The 19,622-nt window shown below is 37.0% G+C and overlaps 1 protein-coding gene across 2 annotated transcripts in view; it reads left to right on the top strand.

Annotated features, from left to right (window-relative positions):
- GRIP1 (glutamate receptor interacting protein 1) overlaps window positions 1-19,622 on the top strand; it is a 660,303-nt gene that overhangs the window by 247,694 nt on the left and 392,987 nt on the right. The window lies entirely within an intron of this gene.

Raw genomic sequence — 19,622 nt, 5'->3', positions numbered from 1 at the left:
AGACAAAAGTGGCACCATCACTTAGTCACTGTTCTATTTCTTGTGCAAGATAAAACATGCTCATCATCTGGGAGTTCTTCCTGGAATGAATGTGCTTGGCCTAGGACGTGACGGTTCACAGCCCCTCTTACATCACAGTGGATTGCAGCAGAGCCTCCCCTTTTTGTTCCTTGATGGAATGTACATGGAAGTTCCCCTCATTGTGATGGGGATCCACATCCGGTACTCAGTCTTACTCATGTCCATGAGAAGTCATCTACTTCCACAAGACTACTTCGGAAGGGGGGTGGTGGTAATAATCTCAGTGGTTTGTTTCCAAAGCCCAGAAGAATGAATATGTGTAAGAGATTTTTCTAATTACCATTGGCTCCATTTCCCTAGGGAGACTGGTTAGCACCAATAAAAATTAAAACATAACTTAGGTTAAATTGTATTGACACGGATAATATTTTTATTTCTGTAGGCTGACGTGTGTTGCACTTTTTTTCTCAACCTACGATAGAAAATTACTAACATAATCTAAACAAATACCCCTTGTTTCTTATGTCAGAAAGCAAGAAGTCAACGGAAAGCCATGTAATTCATGTCAGGGTACTTCCGAATTGAGGACTTATGGTACCCATGTAGAAAAAAAATCATTGACCTTTATTTACCTATAACTTTCTGTATTTTGGTTGAGATGCAAAATCTTGAACACTATTTTTATAGTACTCATTATCTTATATAAATTTTAAAAGCAATGTCAAGTAAAAGCTCATTTTACTCACCTCTACCAGGTTGATAATGTTAACTGTAAATGCTAGAATAAGATTAGGTTGAATTTTGACAGTGAATATTAAAGATTATCAGTTTAATTTGACAATTTTTGCATGTAAATCTCAGAAGCTACCTTACACTGGCATTCTAAAGAACAGTTTCAATATAGCAGTGCATGTTATTTAAAAGCTTCCTTTATAAAATGTTTTGCAGTGCCCAGCCTGATGTGGGGCTTGATCCCAGGACCCTGAGATCATGACCTGAGCCGAAGGCATCCCTAATTCACATGTTTTTTTTACCATAATTGCTCTGTGAAACAAATAACCTAAGAATTATATTAGTATAATTACTTAAAGGAAACACTTGAAAGGTTGATTACTTAACATTTAAAAGTATTGATGTTTCTTATTACAATTCGACATAATTACCACCTTATGCTATACACCGCTCTAGTTGATTTTTATAAGAACTTTCACCAGCTCAGCTCATTGACTGAAAAGATTACATTTGTAATCCTAGCTTTAAAATCACTAAAAAACAATTTTGTCATATACACAACAATATGGATATTACCTACAAAACCCAAAAATCTAATGGAGGCAGATGTGGTGACTGAGGTAGCCAAGCCTCGGGCTTCCTCTACCAATCCATCTGGAAACAGTTTGCAGACAAAAATTTTAAATTAAAAATTTATTCTTTCCAACGCACTAAACAAAATCTGTGTAAAAAACATTTAACTAAATTGGTAGCATTATAACTCTGAAATTACTAAAGCTTTAAATTGCACTAAGAGTTTTGAGAAACCCTTTGTGAGAACTTGGAGCAAATAACAGAGGACTGAGGCTCTTGTGTCTTCTTACTCAGAAGTGATTCTGTAGAGTAGGGTCACGAGATGGCAGATAACATCTTTAACAACTTAGCAGCAAGCAGGGGCACCGAAGTGGACTAGTCGTCATTTATTTTCTCCACTACCACACACTTAAAAATGAAAAGCAGAAAACAGGACTTAAGAATGTCTTTTAGTAAGATTTATTTATTTATTTGAGAGAGAGAGAGAGAGCATGCACATGTGCAAGTGTGGGAAGGAGCAGAGGAAGAGGGAGAGAGAATCCCAAGCAGACTCACCACTGAGCGCAGAGCCCCACACAGGGCTCCATCTCAGGACCCCGAGATCACGACCTGAGCCAAAATCAAGTCTGCTGCTTACCCAACTGAGCCATCCAGGCACCCCTCCCTTAAGAATGTCTTTGATTAGATGATAAATATCATTTTAATATCCTATGTTATGAAATGAGAAGTACTCTTAGAGCACTTCTATTGCATACCAAAGGTACTGTGGTGGTCATCAGTTGAGAAATGCGTAATTTTACCTTGGTGTTTCTCAGACCCTAGGATAAAATCCTATTTGTTTTCTGAAGAAGGGATGTTTGAGGAATAATATTTCACAAATATTATTTCAATTACATCTTGCTTCAAAGATCTAGTGCCTTCCGTAGGTTAAGATGTTATTGCATTGCAGAGTTTCATTCATTTTTAAGGCTGAATAGTATTACATTGTATATATATACTGCATTTTCTTTTTCCATTCACCCACCAATGGACATTTGGCTATTTTGAATAGTGCTGCGATGAATATACTAATATCTCTTTGAGATCCTCATTTCAATTCTTTTGGATAAAGACCCAAAAGTGGGATTGCTGAATCGGATCATATGGTAGTTTTATTTTTAATTTTTTGAGGAACCTCCATACTGTTTTCCACAGCAGCTGCACTGTTTCTCATTCCCACCAAGCTTTAGTTATGCAAGATGAATAAGTTGTGGAGATCTGCTACATAACATTGTGCCTCTAGTTAATAATACTCTATTGTGCGTTTAAAAATCTGTTAGGAGTGGAGATTACATGTTAAGTGCTTTTACCACAGTAAAATAAAAATGAAAATTTTTAAAAGTTAATATAAACCCTACAGCTTTCTAGTGTAGAATATAAAGGTTGACAACCTTAATCGTGAAGCAAATGCTATCACACTATTTAATGAGCTCAAGTGGCTGAGGATCTAGTTTTTGCTTTATTCCAGATATTTTCAGGGTTCTGTAAGAAGTTCAAAGTCTTTACCATCAGAATTCTTGTTTCTTGTCATTTAGAAAATTTGCACTAATGTAGGATAAAAATAAGGCTGTTGATGTTGGAATATTATCTGAAAAATTTAACTCATGTCTAATGTAAGGTTTTGAGGCTGCGTTTTAAAATAGTTGCCTCAAGTTTTGGTGTGTACTTAAAATATACCAGCATGATTTGTTGTAAGAGCAAGAGATTTGAGGAGTCGTACAAATTTGGCTTTAAATACTGCATCCATAAATTATTGAGTCTTTACTTGGTAAGTATATAAATATCAGCACCTATCAAATGAAACTATTACACCTATGTTACTAGGTTGTTGTACAAAGAAAATGAAATTTCAATAGAGCCCATGGTATAGGCAATACACAGGACCTGAGTGCCCACTAGAGGCCAAAGCTCTATGCTAGGTACCAGGGAAACAAAAATGAACAGAATACTGGCTCTTTGCTGAACAAACCTTGAGGTCAGCCCCAAAGAAAACCAGATAACCTCAATTACAACAGAGAATAATAATGCTATAATTAAGTAAGTGAGGGGAGACAAATTGCTTATCCTCCAGTCCTTATCCACCCATTCTTCAGTGATAGAAACTTCTGTATTTTAGTTAGACATCTGGCCACCCAACTAGAGAAACCACATTTCCCTTCCTTGATTAGTAAGGAGTGGCCATATAACAATGGGTATCAGGTGCAAGTAATGTACAACTTACTGCTTCTGTTCTTAAGAGGAAACTTTACTATTTTCCTCTTTCTTCAGGCTAACACTTGGCTATAATGATGATGAGTCACACTCCTGAGTATAAGGACAACACTTCAACTTCATAACATTTCAGATGGAAGGAACCCAGATTCTTGGATGACTGTGTAGCAGAACCACCTACTCTCTCCCAATCTCTACCCGCCAGATTACCAGCTCAGACCTTAACATGAGAAATAAATAAACCTCTCATCCTGTGGAGGTTTCTTTCTTTACTGAATTGTTAAAGCACCTGAACCCATATCCTAACTAGTAGGGTAAGCTCAGGATGCTGTAACTCCCAAGCCTAGACTCCTTGGAAGAGATGGGGGACGTGAGCACCAGGCAGGGCTTGCTGTAGGAGGGAGTCCCTGACCTGCGTTTTGAAAAGTCATTGTGAGTTGGGGAAACCTCCTCCTTGGGTAATTCTGACACTCCCCTCTTATGAACCCCTCCCCATGAGAGTCACTGATGTGATGCTGATGCCTTATAATGAGATTTGACTTTTCCTTTGTTAGTAATCCAATGGAAGATCGAATTAAATAGTACTTGCTTCATTTGTAACTGCTTCATATAGTAATTTATATGGAGCACTTACCATATAATTTATATGGAGCACTTACTATACACATATAAATAAAGGAAGTAAATATCCAATATAGGTCCTAGGTCCTTCATACTCATTTTCCTTATTTACTTTTTCTATAAACTGTCATCCCCCTCTACCCAGAATATAAGCTTCATTAAGATAATTATTGTCTGCTTTTTGTTTTTTTTTTGTTTTTTATGGTATCACTAGTACTCAATGTAGCTGGTCACATAGTAAGCATTCAATAAATTCTTTGTTGAAAGAATCAATAAATAAAGGGAAAACTGTATGCTTAGACATTCAGCCTACAACAACAGAAAGGACAGTTTTGCCTTTGTATTGCCAGGTAAGAAAGCAGATGATGAGAAGGCTGTTAGAGCAGCTATGATAGGGTTAATGAATATATTCTGCAAGTTAAACTTTGACAGTCATTACTGCGCAAAAAAAAATTGAATTTTATTTCTTCAATAATGCGTTACAAAAAGAGCATTTAGGTATCCTTGTCCAAAGGTGGGCTTTGAACGATTCAATTTTAACTACATCGCTTAAATAACTATATCACTTCTTGAGAGTTTGAAGTCAACTGGGGGTATTGCTTATGGAAAGAAATTTATTCAGTGATGCACCGGTGATATAAAAGAAAAAGTCAATATGGATGTGGATAATTGACTTGCGTTGCCCTCTAAGATTAGATGCAAATCATGACTAATGCTAACATCTTGGGCTCTACAGGATAAAGCTTCCCTACTGGTGAATAGCGTGTACCGCAACTTTTAAAGAAAATGTCTTTAGTTCATACGTCAGGTTTTTTTTTAAGATTTTATTTGTTTATTTGACACACACGGAGAGAGAGAGAGAGAGAGCACAAGTAGGCAAAGCAGCAGACAGAGGGAGAGGAAGAAGCAGGCTCCCTGCTGAGCAAGGAGCCCAATGTGGGACTCGATCCCAGGACCCTGGGATCATGACCTGAGTTGAAGGCAGACGCTTAACTGACTGAGCCACCCAGGAGCCCCATATGTCAGTTTTAATGATTGATTAGTCAAAGAAATTCTCACCAATGTAAATCTGCATCAATAATTTGCCTTTCCAGTAATTTGTAATTGGAAGTTAATACTGTGTAATAATTTTTTTAAGTTTTATTTATTTGAGGGAGAGAGAGCGAGAGAGCAGGGGGGAGGGGCAGAAGGAAAGGGAGAGAGAATCTCAGTCAAACTTCTTGCTGGCTCGAGCCTAAAAAAGGACTGATCCCACGACCCTGAGATCATAACCTGAGCCTAAATCAAGAGTCAGGTGCTTAACTGACTGAGCCACCCACGCACCCCTGAGCTAATTTTTAAACTGAATAAACAGAAGGTTCTCACATACGGGATTTTGAATTATAAAGTACATTATGAGGGTTTTTTTTTCCCTATTTATTTTCATGTTGTATCTTTATTACATTTACTGAGTAACTGATAAATGCAGAATGACAAATGAATTGGCAGTATTACAAAACCAAACATATCTAAGTAAAGAGAGCTTCCTTTTTATATATATGTATGTAAAACTGCAGGTAAATACTGATACATAAGAAATTATCCAGCCCTCTATAGCACTCAGCCTTCATTTAGTTTCCCAAAGCCCTGTGTAACCTGATGGTTTCTTCAATGGACATATTTTCCTGCTTTTATTGAAATTGATGCAAGCTGTTGAAAGAAATTTGCCATTAAGAAATGAAAGTGGTGTCAAGTTTCTAAAGAAATTTGAATGCAGAAAAAAGATATTCATTATTTTTAGTAGTTTTTTTCCCTGAATAATTCCTAATTGGGCCTCTAATTTGATTCTGTCTGATCACTAATTATTTGTGTTGTTTATTAAATACAGTATAGAGCCATCTGCCCAAACAGTAATACATATAGCTTAAGTTTGCTAGTCTGCAAATTCACTAGTAAACTAAGCCAATTCATCCATCTGTGAAATATTTCAAGGTCGGCCATCCATTGGCTACAAGATTTTGAGTTAAAAAGACAGTGGAGGACAGTGCTTATAGTTTGATAATGTTTGCTTACTGAGCGTGAAATGAAATTTAACTGTGGCATGTCTGCATTTGTAAATTTATTGTAGTTGTTTACACTTCTTGCAAAATGAAATGTCAGGCAGTCATTCTGAGAGCCCAAATATATCAGGCTTCAAAGAGCTTGAAGAACTGAGATGATTCTTTCAGTTTTTAAAGATATTTTCTATTTTTTTCAGCATGTAAAATTAATTAATATATTCAGTCAAGACTGTGTGTTGAATGAGCATACGAGAATTAAAAATAAAAACAAAAATTACTTCCAAATTTGAAATGCTAAATGTACCATCTGAATATTACAGAGGTTTGAAAAACATGGAAAGGATCACAATTCATATTTTCCCTGAAGATATATCATAGATAGACAGATCTAGATTAGAAAGTCTCTTCTAGCTGTAAGAGGTTATTATTTTTGTGCAGCTAGATGCTTTCAAGTGATGGTGGAAAAAATAGTGCTGATTATGAAGTTCTTTTAGATAACTGTGAGACTTCACAGGATTCATTTAAGCTCCTTATTGATGGTTCTGAACAATGTACTACCTAATGGTTCTATTGCCTGGGAGTTCATTCATACTTCTTCCTCTTTCCTCTCCTCTCCCCATACCCTCCCACCATTGTCCTTCCAGGCTACTAGAGAGCAAGAAAAATCTATTTTTAAATGGCACATACTTATTTGTTTATTTATGTTTCTTGGTTGGTTGATTCATTTTACCAAAGCCCTGCATTTCAAAAAGCTTAGGGTTTTGTTTTGTTTTGTTTTGTTTTTTATTGATTCATTTGGGTACAGGAACATTTGCTTGGTATTTAAAATAGTTTCCTGTAGTCTCACTTCTTTTTCGAGTTGTGATGAGTAATCTAATTTAAATTTCTCTTCTTTTCCTTCCTCTAAGTGCTTTGCCATATGATTCATCTTACCTTCTTAACCTTTTTCTCCTAAAGCCGTTTCTTAGCTCCCAATTCTTGCTCTCACTTACAGGCACACTTTTCTGGTTTGCTATCAAAGAATTTACGAGTTGTTGATTTTTTTAGAGGTTCTTTATCTAATTTTGATTAAATTATGTTCTTGCCTCTCTTCTTTTATTATTGAACTTCGATTGGTTCATTCATTTGTGCATTTATTCACTCTGTTGTTCTCCACACACATACTGCATACTCAGTATTCATTAAGCAGTGGGTGTGTACCAGCAGATGGGGGAGAAGGAGCACCTGGGTGGCTCAGTTGGTTAAGCGTCTGCCTTCGGCTCAGGTCATGATCTCAGGGTCCTGGGATCGAGTCCCGCATCGGGCTCCTTGCTCAGCGGGGAGCCTGCTTCTCCCTCCCCCTCTGCTTGTGCTCTCTCTATCTCTCTCTGTCAAGTAAATAAATAAAATCTTAAAAAAAAAAAGGGGCCATGGGGAGAATTCTAAGCAATCTTTCTACTTGGTATTAACTTCGGTTACAAGAATAGTGAAGAGTTTAAAACCATTAGCTCGAAAGGGCTTTGGGAATGTCTATGGCTTTAAAAAATCATTTGTTCACTCTATAAATAGTATTCAGCACCCGTGACATGCTACCTGCTTGATCCATGCCAGCTTTGAGCCATCTTTAGAACTGGTCCTGTTTCTCCTCCTTGCTGGCTGATTATAATGTTTAATATACTTTTTAGGAAGGAAACTTTAAAGGCCTTTGTGTAATTTAAATAGTATGTTTAAATAAATCACAAACAGTATGTGCTTACGTTAAATCTGATTCATTCATTCATTCATTCAGCAAGTGCTCATTGTTTGTCTGTATTGCCAGGCACCTTCTTGGCCCAGAGTTAGAGCAGTGTGCATGAGGGTGAAAGTCCCAACTCTCAGGGAGGTCATATTCTAGAAGAGAAGAAACAGGTAACACACAAGTACGCACATTATCAAACCAAGGAATTTCTGACAGCGAGACGTGACAGGAAGATGTGAGGCAAATGACCATGGGGGCTATATTATTATGGGGGCGTCTGGAAAGCCCTCACCAGAAGGAGGGAAGATTTAAGCTAAGACCTAAAGAATACAAAAAGCTCCATCTATGCAAAGATTTGGGGGCAGTACATTTGGTGCAGAGTGAACAGGAAGGACAAAGACTCCGAGCTTGACAAGGACAAGAAGAAGGTCATTGTGGGGAGTAATATGAGAAGAAGCTAAAGAGGTAAGCAGGGACCTGGGCTTTAAAGGCCCTGATAAGGATTGTGGAACATATAGAACTCATTGCAGAGTTAAAAGCAGGGAAATGAGATTACCTGATGTATGATTAATATGATCCTTCTGGTTGATGTATGGGAAATAGAATGAGAGTAGAAATAGGGTGCCTAGTTAGAAAGAAGACTGATGGGCTTTGGGGGTGGCAGTGGGACATGAAAAAAGTGGGTAGATTAGGGATTCATTTTTAAAGTAGAGCCAATAAATTGGATGTGGGTAGTCTAAAGGAAAGGAATCAAGGATGACTGTGTTTTTTTAATTGAGCAATTGTAAGGATAATGCTGTTTCCTGAGCTGGGAACTATGGTGGGAGGCACAGGTTTGATAACTGTGCTGGTTTCTGACCTGGTTATCCTGAAGAGGCCCTTTTATGGATCTTAATAGGAAGCTGGATGTGGTTATGTGAATCTAGAGCTCGGAAGGGGCATAGTAGCATTGGGTGAGAATATAAACCGAATAACATTCTTTCAGTTAAATACATAGTATCAATTATAAATTGGACTAAGATGCTCCTCTATGTTTATTTAGCATCCTATCATCTCCAGCAATGAAATACTTACAAGACATAATGTACTACATACCTGTGCAATATGGAGTATGTCCACTTGTAAAAAATAAGTACATGAAAAAATTTAAAATAGGCAATTATTGGATATTATGCACATTTGTAAAACTAATGTGGATATTTTGAAAGACGTGGCAATAAACTCAATACTTCATGTCATTCTTGTTGGAAAAATAATCCAGTAGTTGATATTCTTTTTTTTCAGGTGTATTTAATCATTGTACAAAAACAGAATAAAGAAGTTAAAGTTGCCCAACTGAGGATAACTCTCCAAATTCCAGTCTTCCCTGATAGCATTTTACATTTTGTTCTCATCATGAGACTAAATTTCCTGACATGAAACTGTTAGAATCAACCGATGATTTGTTGAACACTACATCTGAAACTAATGATGGACTGTGTGTTGGCTAATTGAATTTAAATTAAACAAAAATTTTAAAAAAGGAACAAAAAGAATCAGTGAAACTTAAATAAGGTAGACCAGATTTCTTTCTTTGGTTTGGCCTTTGGGTTACATGGATTATTCGATTATTCTCCCATAATCCAAGATTTTGGAAACATCCAATTTTAAAAACATCTATCAGGGCTTAAAAATAAATAACCTGGAGAAAGGCAGAAATGGGGTTTTCAATGTCCAAACAAAGTAAGGAGTTGGGGTTTTCCCCCTTAAGAGTTAAGAACAAGCCTAATTTAGATTTCTAACAAGTAACCATTACTGATCCTCAAACTCAACAGAATCCTTTGCATTCTGATCTCAATTTCTGGAGGACCCAGCTAGAATCCTCTTCATGGGTCCATTCATTGTGTGTCAAGTTGCACGTTTTTGGGACAACAGGAACAGTAACCAGTGCCAGTCATGTTCTGGGACTGTTTCCTAGATATTTCCTATGTGGTCACTAGTCTATTTTCTGAGGCTCCCCTAGTGTATATTTGGGCCCACTCAGTACCTGGGGCTGGGTGCTCAAGCGGCTGCAATTAGAATTGAAAGAAATCTCAGAAATTGTATAATGCTTTATTCTTTCCTCCATCCATTCCATCTTTAAACATGTAACATCCACTCTGAGTTCAGAGCTGTGCTGGAGACCAAACACCTTAAAATCAATAAAATATGGCTCTTGTTCTATGTACCTCCCAGTCTAGTCAGAGAGACAGATTAAAAAAACCTAGACATGTGTAATAGAGCATGACCTGCCCTAGACAAGTCTGCAGTGGGACCTTAACCAGCATATACTGATGCAGCTGCATGATGAGCCACTCTGCAAATCTGGTGCTTTACAGCAACAGTCCTTTCTAGTCTCCCACTCACTGGTCTGCAGAGAGTTTGCATTTGGGCTAATCAAGGCTGGCCTCAACCTGGCAGCTCTGCTTCAGGCTACAAGACATGCGGGCTTGGCTGCAGGCTGTCGGTTTAGGTCTGCTCCATGTATCTCATTCAGATCCATCTCCACTTAAAGAAACAGTGGCTTCTTGGGTGTGGTCTTTTGGAGCATCACAGCGTCATCTTCTGTCTTCCTTGTCTCCTCTCACTTTCCTGTCGTCTCCATGACCTGTTAGCCCAGTGGGACAGGGCGCAGCTATATTTCCACTGTATGATAGCTCTCCCACTCTTAGTGAGCAATCTTAAGCAAATCTTGTCTCTTCAGCCATCATTCAATCAATTATTCATTCATGCATTTATTCTCTCTTCATTCTGTCTTTCCGCTCATCAGACATTGAGCATGTAACATGCTCTCCCAGCTCAGGCTACAAAGGTGACAAGGAACCACCGCTACATTTAGTCAGTGGTCTCAAAATTTTTTGCCTTCAGGGAATTTGAAAAACAAATACATTCCCCTCACAGGTTTTTAACTTCCCGTCTAAAGTTTTTCATCATACTTTTCATCATTTATATATTTGCAAAATATATCATTTCTAGCATATTATACATTTTAAATAAATCCATTAGGTCATTCATTTGAAGGTATACAGTGCATCTAGATAGCAGCAATTTTTTATAATCATCATTTTAAAAATACTGCTAGAGTAGAATAACTCTTGAGAGGCAGCAAGCATGATGATTAGGAGCATAAATTCTGAACTGCCTGGTTCATTGTTAGGAGGTCATATGTATGTTAAATTATAGATATGCAGGTTATATAATCTATGAATTTCATTTCAGACTAGTAAATGTGCCACCCTTAGCTGTATGGCTTATAGCAAGTTACTTCACTTTTCTGTATCTCTTTTCTTCATGTACTAATGAAGATAAATGATAGTATTGACTTCATAGGATTGCCGTGAAGATTAAATGAGTACATGAGACTCTTGAAGACTGAGACATACCAAGAAATATTTAAATCTGTTTTTGCTACTATTGTTATCATCGGTTCACTTACTGAAAAGACCCTTCTACGAAAAAATAGCAAAGAGATTTAAAAATCATAAGTATACTAATTACATATTTATGGGGCGCCTGGGTGGCTCAGTAGGTTAAGCATCCAACTCTTGATTTCCGCTCAGGTCATGATCTCAGGGTTGTGAGATCGAGCCCCAGTCATCAGGCTCCATGCCCAGCAGGGAGTCAACTTGTCCCCTTGCCTCCCCCTCCGCCCCTCTGCTCACTTGCTCTCTCTCTCTAAAGTAAATAAATAAATAAAATCTTTAAAAAGAAATAGAGTTTTATAATTTTCCCTGAAATAAAACAAGACGGCACATCAAATAAAAATATGCCTACCATTTGCATATCTCAAATTAGTAATGATGGCTACTGTGCATTAACTAACTAGATAAACGTTTGAGTCAAGGGGCACTGTGATGGGGGAAAGAATTACTGTTTTAAAAGAGGCAGAAGCAAATCACCATTAGTGTGCACAGGAAAAGTCCATTCTGCTCCAGAGTAGAGCCAGGATGCATCAAGTGGAGATAGCTCTAGGGCTGGGTCTTGTAAGATTGCTGGTGTGAATGTGGTGGGAACCTAGGCTTTCCATGTTGGTGGAGAGAGGAGACTAGAGAGACGAGAATGATCTCTGAAATCTTTTCTAATATCAGTATTTTGTGAATTGACTTCTTAAAAAATATGTCATTAGATTTTATCTGTTTTGTTAACTAAGGTATCTTCGCATTGCTAACATATGAAGGCAAAACAAAACAAAACAAAACAAAAGACTTATTGAGCACCTACTCTCTGCCAGGGACAATGAACGCCTGTCTCTGTATGATTATGTTTACTTACCCACAGACATGGGTGCCTGAGGAGAATTTAGAAAGATAATTTTACTTGAAAGCATTATTACGTCAGGCTCTGATGAGCCCAATTTGGACCATGAGCTAGTGTCTTACTTTTTTTTTTTTTTTTAACAATGAAAACAAGTGTTTTCATTACTCAAATGAATGTAAGAATTGGAGCATTTGTTGATTGCAGGGCTTTGGTGATTCTTTATCTAGAAAGACTTAATGCTAGTATACCAACAGGCAGTGTTTTCCTTCTACTAAATCTAAGTGAGGTTACCGGCAGAACAATAATTTAAATGCCTTGGATTTGGTGTGAAGCACTTACATTTAATTCAAAGCATTTATTTTGGAACTTAGTTTCCCTTACATTTTGTACAAATTCATGAAGAGCAAGAAGACAGAAAATATTAGTATTATACAATTTAGATTCTTAGGATATTATCTGTTTTTGAATATCAGCTACTGAAATAGCTGGATAATACACTTCATCTTCACACTACGAAGTGTCTTAAATAAGGAGAACAAAGAGAAGTGGGGAGGTATGAGAGTACAGAGGAAGAATTTCAGGGGTATGACAGCATTTGCTTGGTTAATTTAACTCAGGGGTCATCAGCTGGAACAACCCCAAATGCCCCATTAGAAATTTATAGGGGCATTTTGGATTACCAGAATGCTAGGCAAGTTGGAAAGGAAAATGGGGCTAACAGCATTTTGTGAAAGGTGGGCTGGGGTGTTAGAAGTATTGAAATGAGGGAGAAATCCTTACAAAGCTGAAAATTTGTCCTGCATTTGTACAACTTTCAAATATTTTATATGACTAAATATTCCTGTAAGTGAACACTTATTTATAATTATTTGAACCTAGAAGCTAATATTGTTATACACAGAAGCATAAAGTATTTTTTAACAGACCTCATTTTTTAGAGTAGTTTTAGGTTCACAGCAAAACTGTGCAGAATGTACAAATATTTCCCATATAGCCTCTACCCCTAACATGGGTAGATATTATCAACATCCCCCACCAGAGTGGTACATTTGTTATATCCATGAACCTACACTGACACATCATTATTACTCAGAATCCTTAATTTACGTTAGGGTTCACTCTTGGTATTCTACATTCTATGAGTTTGGACAAATGTATAATTGCCATGTCTCCACCATTACAGTATCATACAGAGTAGTTTCACTACCCTAAAAACCCTATGTGCTCTGCATACTCATCTTCACTCCTCCCTAACTCCTTGGCAACCATTGATCTTTTTACTGTCTCCATAGTTTCGCATTTTCCAGAATGTCATATAATTGGAATCATACAGTATGTATCCTCTTCATATTGGCTTCTTTCACTTAATAATGTGAATTTAATTTCCCTCCATGTCTTTTCAGGGCTTGATAGCTCACTTCTCTTTAGTGATAAATAATATTCTGTTATCTGGTTATAGTACAGTTATTTCTCAGTTCACGTTCTGAAGGATATCTTGGCTGCTTCCAAATTTTGGCAATTATGAATAAAGCTACCATAAATATCTCAGTGCAGACTTTTGTGTGGACATAGGTTTTCAACAACTTTGGGTAAATACCAAGGAGTGTGACTGATGAATTGTATGGTAATCGTATGTTTAGTTTTGTAAAAACTACCAAGCTGTCCTCCAAAGCATCTATACCATTTTGTATTCCCACCAGCAATGAATGAAAGTTCCTGTTGCTCACCATCCTCACCAGCAGTTGGTATTGTCGTTGCTCTGGATTTTGGCCATCCTAATAGGTGTCTAGTGGTATCTCAATGTTGCTTTAATTTATATGTCCTGATGACATATGATGTGGAACATCTTTTCATAGGCTTATTTGCCATCTGTATATTTTCTTTGGTGAAGCGTCTGTTAAAGTCTTTGGCCCATTTTTTAATCAGGTAGTTTCTTTTCTTTTTTCTTTTTTTTTTTAAAGATTTTATTTATTTATTTTGACAGAGAGAGAGAGAGAGACAGCGAGAGAGGGAACACAAGCAGGGGGAATGGGAGAGGAAGATGCAGGCTTCCCACTGAGCAGGGAGCCTGACGTGGGGCTCGATCCCAGGACCCTGGGACCATGACCTGAGCCGAAGGCAGACGCTTAATGACTGAGCCACCCAAGCGCCTCAGTTTATTTTCTTATTGTTGAATTTTAAGAGCCCTTTGTATATTTTGGATAATAGTCATTTATCAGACGGATCTTTTGTAAATATTCTCTCAAGTCTATCTTTTCATTCTCTTGACATGAAGTATTTCACAGTTTTAATATACAACAGACATACTAATTTTTACTGTGGTGTCCACCTGTGACTCAACCCTTTTATTTTTCTGTACATTGTATGGAATGGCTTCTGATCATCTCCTAAATTTAAAATTGTTCATTAGAAGTAGGTGCAAAAAGGAAGGAAACCATAAACAACGTGAAAAAGCAGCCTACTAAATGAAAGAAGACATTTGCAAGTGATATAACCAATAAGGGGTTAGTATCCAAAATACATAAAGAACTTATAAAACTCAACACAAAAAAACCCCCAAATAATCCAATTAAAATGAGCAGAGAATCTGAACAGACATTTTCCCAAAGAAGGCATACGGATGGCCCACAGACACATGAAAAATTCTCAACATCACTCATCATCAGGGAAATACAGATCAAGACCCCAATAACCTTATAGCTGTCAGATTGGCTAGAATAAAAAGAGAAGAAATAGCAAGTAATGGCAAGGGTGTGGAGAAAAAGGAACCCTTGTGCACTGTTGGTTGGGAATGTAAGTTGGTGCAGCTACCCGGGAAATGGTATGGAGGTTCCTCATAAAATTAAAAATAGAATTACCATATGATCCAATATTTCCACTACTGGGTATTTACCCAAAGAAAGCAAAAACACTAATTCCAAAGGATTTGTATACCCCTATGTTAATTGCAGCATTATTTACAATAGCCAAGATATGGAAGCAACTCAAGTGTGTCCATCAATAGGTAAATGGATAGAGAAGATGTGGCAAGGTACACAACACAGACACACACACACACACACACACACACACAGAGGAATTTTACTCAGCCATAAAAAAGAGGATGAGGTTTGTTTTTTAAATTTTGTTTTAATTCCAGTGTAGTTAACATATCGAGTTATATTAGCTTCAGGTATGCAATGTAGTGATTCAACAATTTCATATATCACTCAGAAAGGATGAGATCTTGACATTTGTAACAACATGAATGGATCTAGAGGGTATTATGGTAAGTGAAAAAGTCAGACAGAGGAAGAAATACCAAATTATTTCATTTATATGTGAAATCTAAAAAACAAAACAAATGAATAAACAAACAAATAAAAAGCAGAAACAGACCCATAAATACAGAGAACAAACTGATGGCTGCCAGTGGGCAGAGGAGAGGGGGGCTGGGGGGGAAGGATGAAATTAAGATGAGATTAAGAGGTACAAACTCCCAGTTATGAAATAAATAAATAAGACACAGGGATATAATGTGGAGCACAGGGAATATAGTTAATAATATGTAACAACTTTGTGTGGCAATAGATGGGAGCTACACTTGTGGTGAGCATAGCATAACCTATAAACTTGTGAAATCACTATGTTGTACACCTGAAACTAACGTAACATTGTGTGTCAACTATACCTCAGTTAAAAAAAATTAAAAAAAGAAGTAGGTACAAGGAACTAACTACATCTTCTGGTGCGATTTTATCCTCAGATAGACTAATTTAAATACATATTATTAAACATATATTTAAGTATGGTGATGTTATTTTATGTTTAAATTATGTATGCATCCATCACATGATATATGAATTTCATTTAGACTAGTAAAGGGGGATATTATAAATCATTTGCTATAACATAATAGTGTTGGGTCTGATAGAGTCTGATTAAGAATACCAGGGGCCATTTCTAGGAACCAGAGTGTTTTCCCTTGCTCCTCTGCCATCCTCAGTATGTTGGAGTGTCTTCTCTAAGGTCACAAGGGAATTGGCCATAGTTCTTGGCATCATCTGCGAACACCATGGCATCTAAAAAGGCCAGATTGATTTAATGTCTCTAAGATTTCTTTGAGACCAGATTTTCCAAAGTGCAACTCAGAAAATACTATAACCAATACTGAATCTAAATAAACAAGGAAGGGTACTACTTAATCAGTGATCTAGGGAAGGTTGTAAATTGAAGATTTAATCTCAGTTGTTGGTCTATTCCTCTTTTCCTAAAAAGGGGTGGAGAATCTAATTCAGAAGAGTATGGAAGCCATGTAATTGCTGTTCAGGCAATTGCCTACTTCCCAGGAAAAAAAAAAAAAGCTAATTCTTATTTTTTTTTTCCCTGACATATTTGCTATCGTTGGCTGAAGCACATTTTGTTGAATAATTCAACCTGCTTTATTTTCTCTTGTGAACAATTTTTTTCTAAGAATTTTAATTTTATAGTTTAGTGAACATTTAGCTCAATTAAAACCAATTTGTGATAATAATCTGCTTTCTTTACATGAAAATGTAAGGGAGCTGAAATTTAAAGAAATTGGTGTTTTGGAACTGGCTAGTCAGGATAATACCTCAAACAAGGTTCATGAGCGTAAATGCCTCCAGGGATCAGGTGGTAACTGAATGAGAGAATTGGGCCCAGGGGAGGAGACTGTGGCTAAGTGGAAAGCACATGTTTACTTATGGGTGGCAGCCACCACTCAGCTCTAATCAATAGTTGCCATGTTGGAATTGGGCCACAGTTGCCAGATCTTTTGAGTTTTCAAGGAAAAAAAAGGCGCATTTATTTGTGAAATTCCTGACTTTTAGATACTGACCCAGTTTAAAAACAACAACAAAAAACAAAACAAAACAAAACAAAAAATACACCTATGTGAGCCAAACAAAACCCATTTGTGGGAGGTACTTATTCTGTGAACTGCCATTTGCAACTTCTAAACTATTCCATGTGTTTAAACTACAGAGTGCAGCATCTGGTGAATAGCACCACTTACCAGTGTTGTGCTATTGGGCAAATGGGTAATTCTCTACAGAAACAGTAGTACACCTAACTGAATGGACTTGAACTTCACTCCACTAATTTGTCAATTGTGGTAGGGTATTAGCTTACTGTGTCATAACAAGTCCTTATAGAATTAAGGTTGGTCCTCCATTGCTAACCATGGAAGAGTTAGGATAGAAGAAGGGAAAAATTCAGAGGCTGGACCCAGGAAGATGGATGAAAGGATCCTGTCCACCTGCACCACCCCTCAGGCAGGGAGGCATGTGTCTTGTCCTCTGTCTTTTGTTTTGGTATACATAACACACATGCTCCCTGACCTTCACATGGTACACTGCCACGTTCTTTCATTTTTTGTGACCCAAGTCTACCTCCTTTAAATAGCAGATTCCCTATTCCTGCCCCTCAAGCATCTATGATTGTTTTAATAGGGCTGTTCCTTCTGCCATACCCCTCCAAGTATATGGCTGAATTATAAACTCTTCCCAAACACCACCAAACCTCGTCTTCGATAAACCTCATCTTCTATAAACCTCATCTTCTATAAACATTTTGTTACAATCAGATACCAAAATGCTAACCTTCCAAATAAATTCATTTGAAACCTATGAAAATAATAGAAAGGTAAAGCAGAATTTCTGATTGGCGTGTAGGTAATTTTACTTTGTATTGGTTCTTGTTCAAAAATGGTTGCTTACCACTGCTTGAGAAAATCTGTCTCTTTAAATACTAAAATTAATAATCAGTAAACTGTAGTGGAATGTTCGAAGTTGGTTTATGCAAAAAGGATTTTCTCTCTATTAAAACATCATCTGTCCTATAACATCAGTTCTTTTAGATTCAACTAGGAGCTTACAACTACAAAACTTAAATAATGTGGTCTCCACCAACTTAGGAGTTATAATAATTCAGAAGTAGTTGGGTAAAATTTGTTGCCTGAATAATCTCTGGGGGACAAGTGTACTTGACAGATTAGTCACATATAAGCCAGATTTTATGTTTATCCCAATTAAAAATGAAAGTCAACAACTATTTTCAATAGCAAACTTGCATAGAAAACAATGAATCACTAAATGCAAATAATTCTTAGACAAGATAATCTCTGAATCTGTATGAAAAGATGCATGGTACTAGGTAGTCCTTGGCAGTGTTACTTTTGTGACCTTGGACAAACCACTAAAACATCTTTGAACCTTCTTTCCCCACTCATGGAGTTATCACCTCCTTATCAATGTTGTTACGGGGATTAAATGAACAGATAATGTATTTTTTTAAATTTATTTGTTGAAAGAGAGAACATGCATGCATGTGCAGGTGGGGGGAGGGGTAGAGGGAGATGGAGAGACTCTCAAGCAAACTCCGCACTGAGCTCCGAGCCCCATGTAGGGCTCCATCTCAGGACCCTGAGATCATGACTTGTGCCAAAATCAAGCGTTGGTCGCTTAACCAACTGAGCCACCCAGGCACCCCAACAGATGATTAATTATTATTATCATTTATTTAGTGACCTATTCAAGGCCTAGACTCCAGATCTTCAAGTTTCTAGTTCACTGTTTTTTAACTGTTCGTTTATTTTGGTTGAGGGAGTCAGAATAATAAAGAAAGGATTTGGGACCTAAGGACAAGTGATTTTTTGTTTAAAGATGTTCATAAAACATTTTATAGTATCTTTTTGTCAGCATCATTAAGTTTGTGTTTCTCTTCACAAACTCACTCATAAAACATAAAAAATGGGAAATCTCGAGGAATAGGGGAAATTTATATAACCATTGAATCTCACTTTACACATTTTAGAGTTGAAATGTTCTTGGTTGATGAATATTTACCTCTGTGAGTGTTTCCCCACTCCATCATTAGCAGTTAATATCTGCAAATAGAGAACTGTCTAAATCTAGAGGAGAGACAAATTCCTGTGAATCTAGCAACAGATAATGCAGAGTACAATTGCTTTCCCCTAGGATGGTCCTAAAAACTGGTATTACATAGATATTAAACAACCTTTATACAGTAAAGAGCTTTTTAAAAAGTTACATTTCTGGGAATGTGGAGCTGAAGAATATTATTAGTTTCATAGATGATATGCTGACATGTTTATTAATTATATTAGAAACAAATTGAATTTTTCCTGGTGTTAAAAAAATCACATTCATTTAAAGACCCGAAGAAAGAACCTAGGGAGAAAAAGATTATCCATGATTAACGCTGACCTGTCTAGACTTTAGAGTACCTCTTTCGTCTAGTCTGAAATGTTTCTGATTGTCGTACTTAAAAAAAAAGGGTTGTGATTTTAGAGACAAAGAATGAACAGGGTGTGAGCATTTTTTAATACTTCTCCCCCTCTCTCCATCTTCACCAAGAGGAACTAAATTTTA

The sequence above is a fragment of the Halichoerus grypus genome, chromosome 6 (genome assembly GCF_964656455.1).
Source record: "Halichoerus grypus chromosome 6, mHalGry1.hap1.1, whole genome shotgun sequence".
Classification (NCBI taxonomy): domain Eukaryota; kingdom Metazoa; phylum Chordata; class Mammalia; order Carnivora; family Phocidae; genus Halichoerus; species Halichoerus grypus.
Note: the sequence above shows the minus strand (reverse complement) of the source record. Positions and strands in the feature narration are given on the sequence as shown.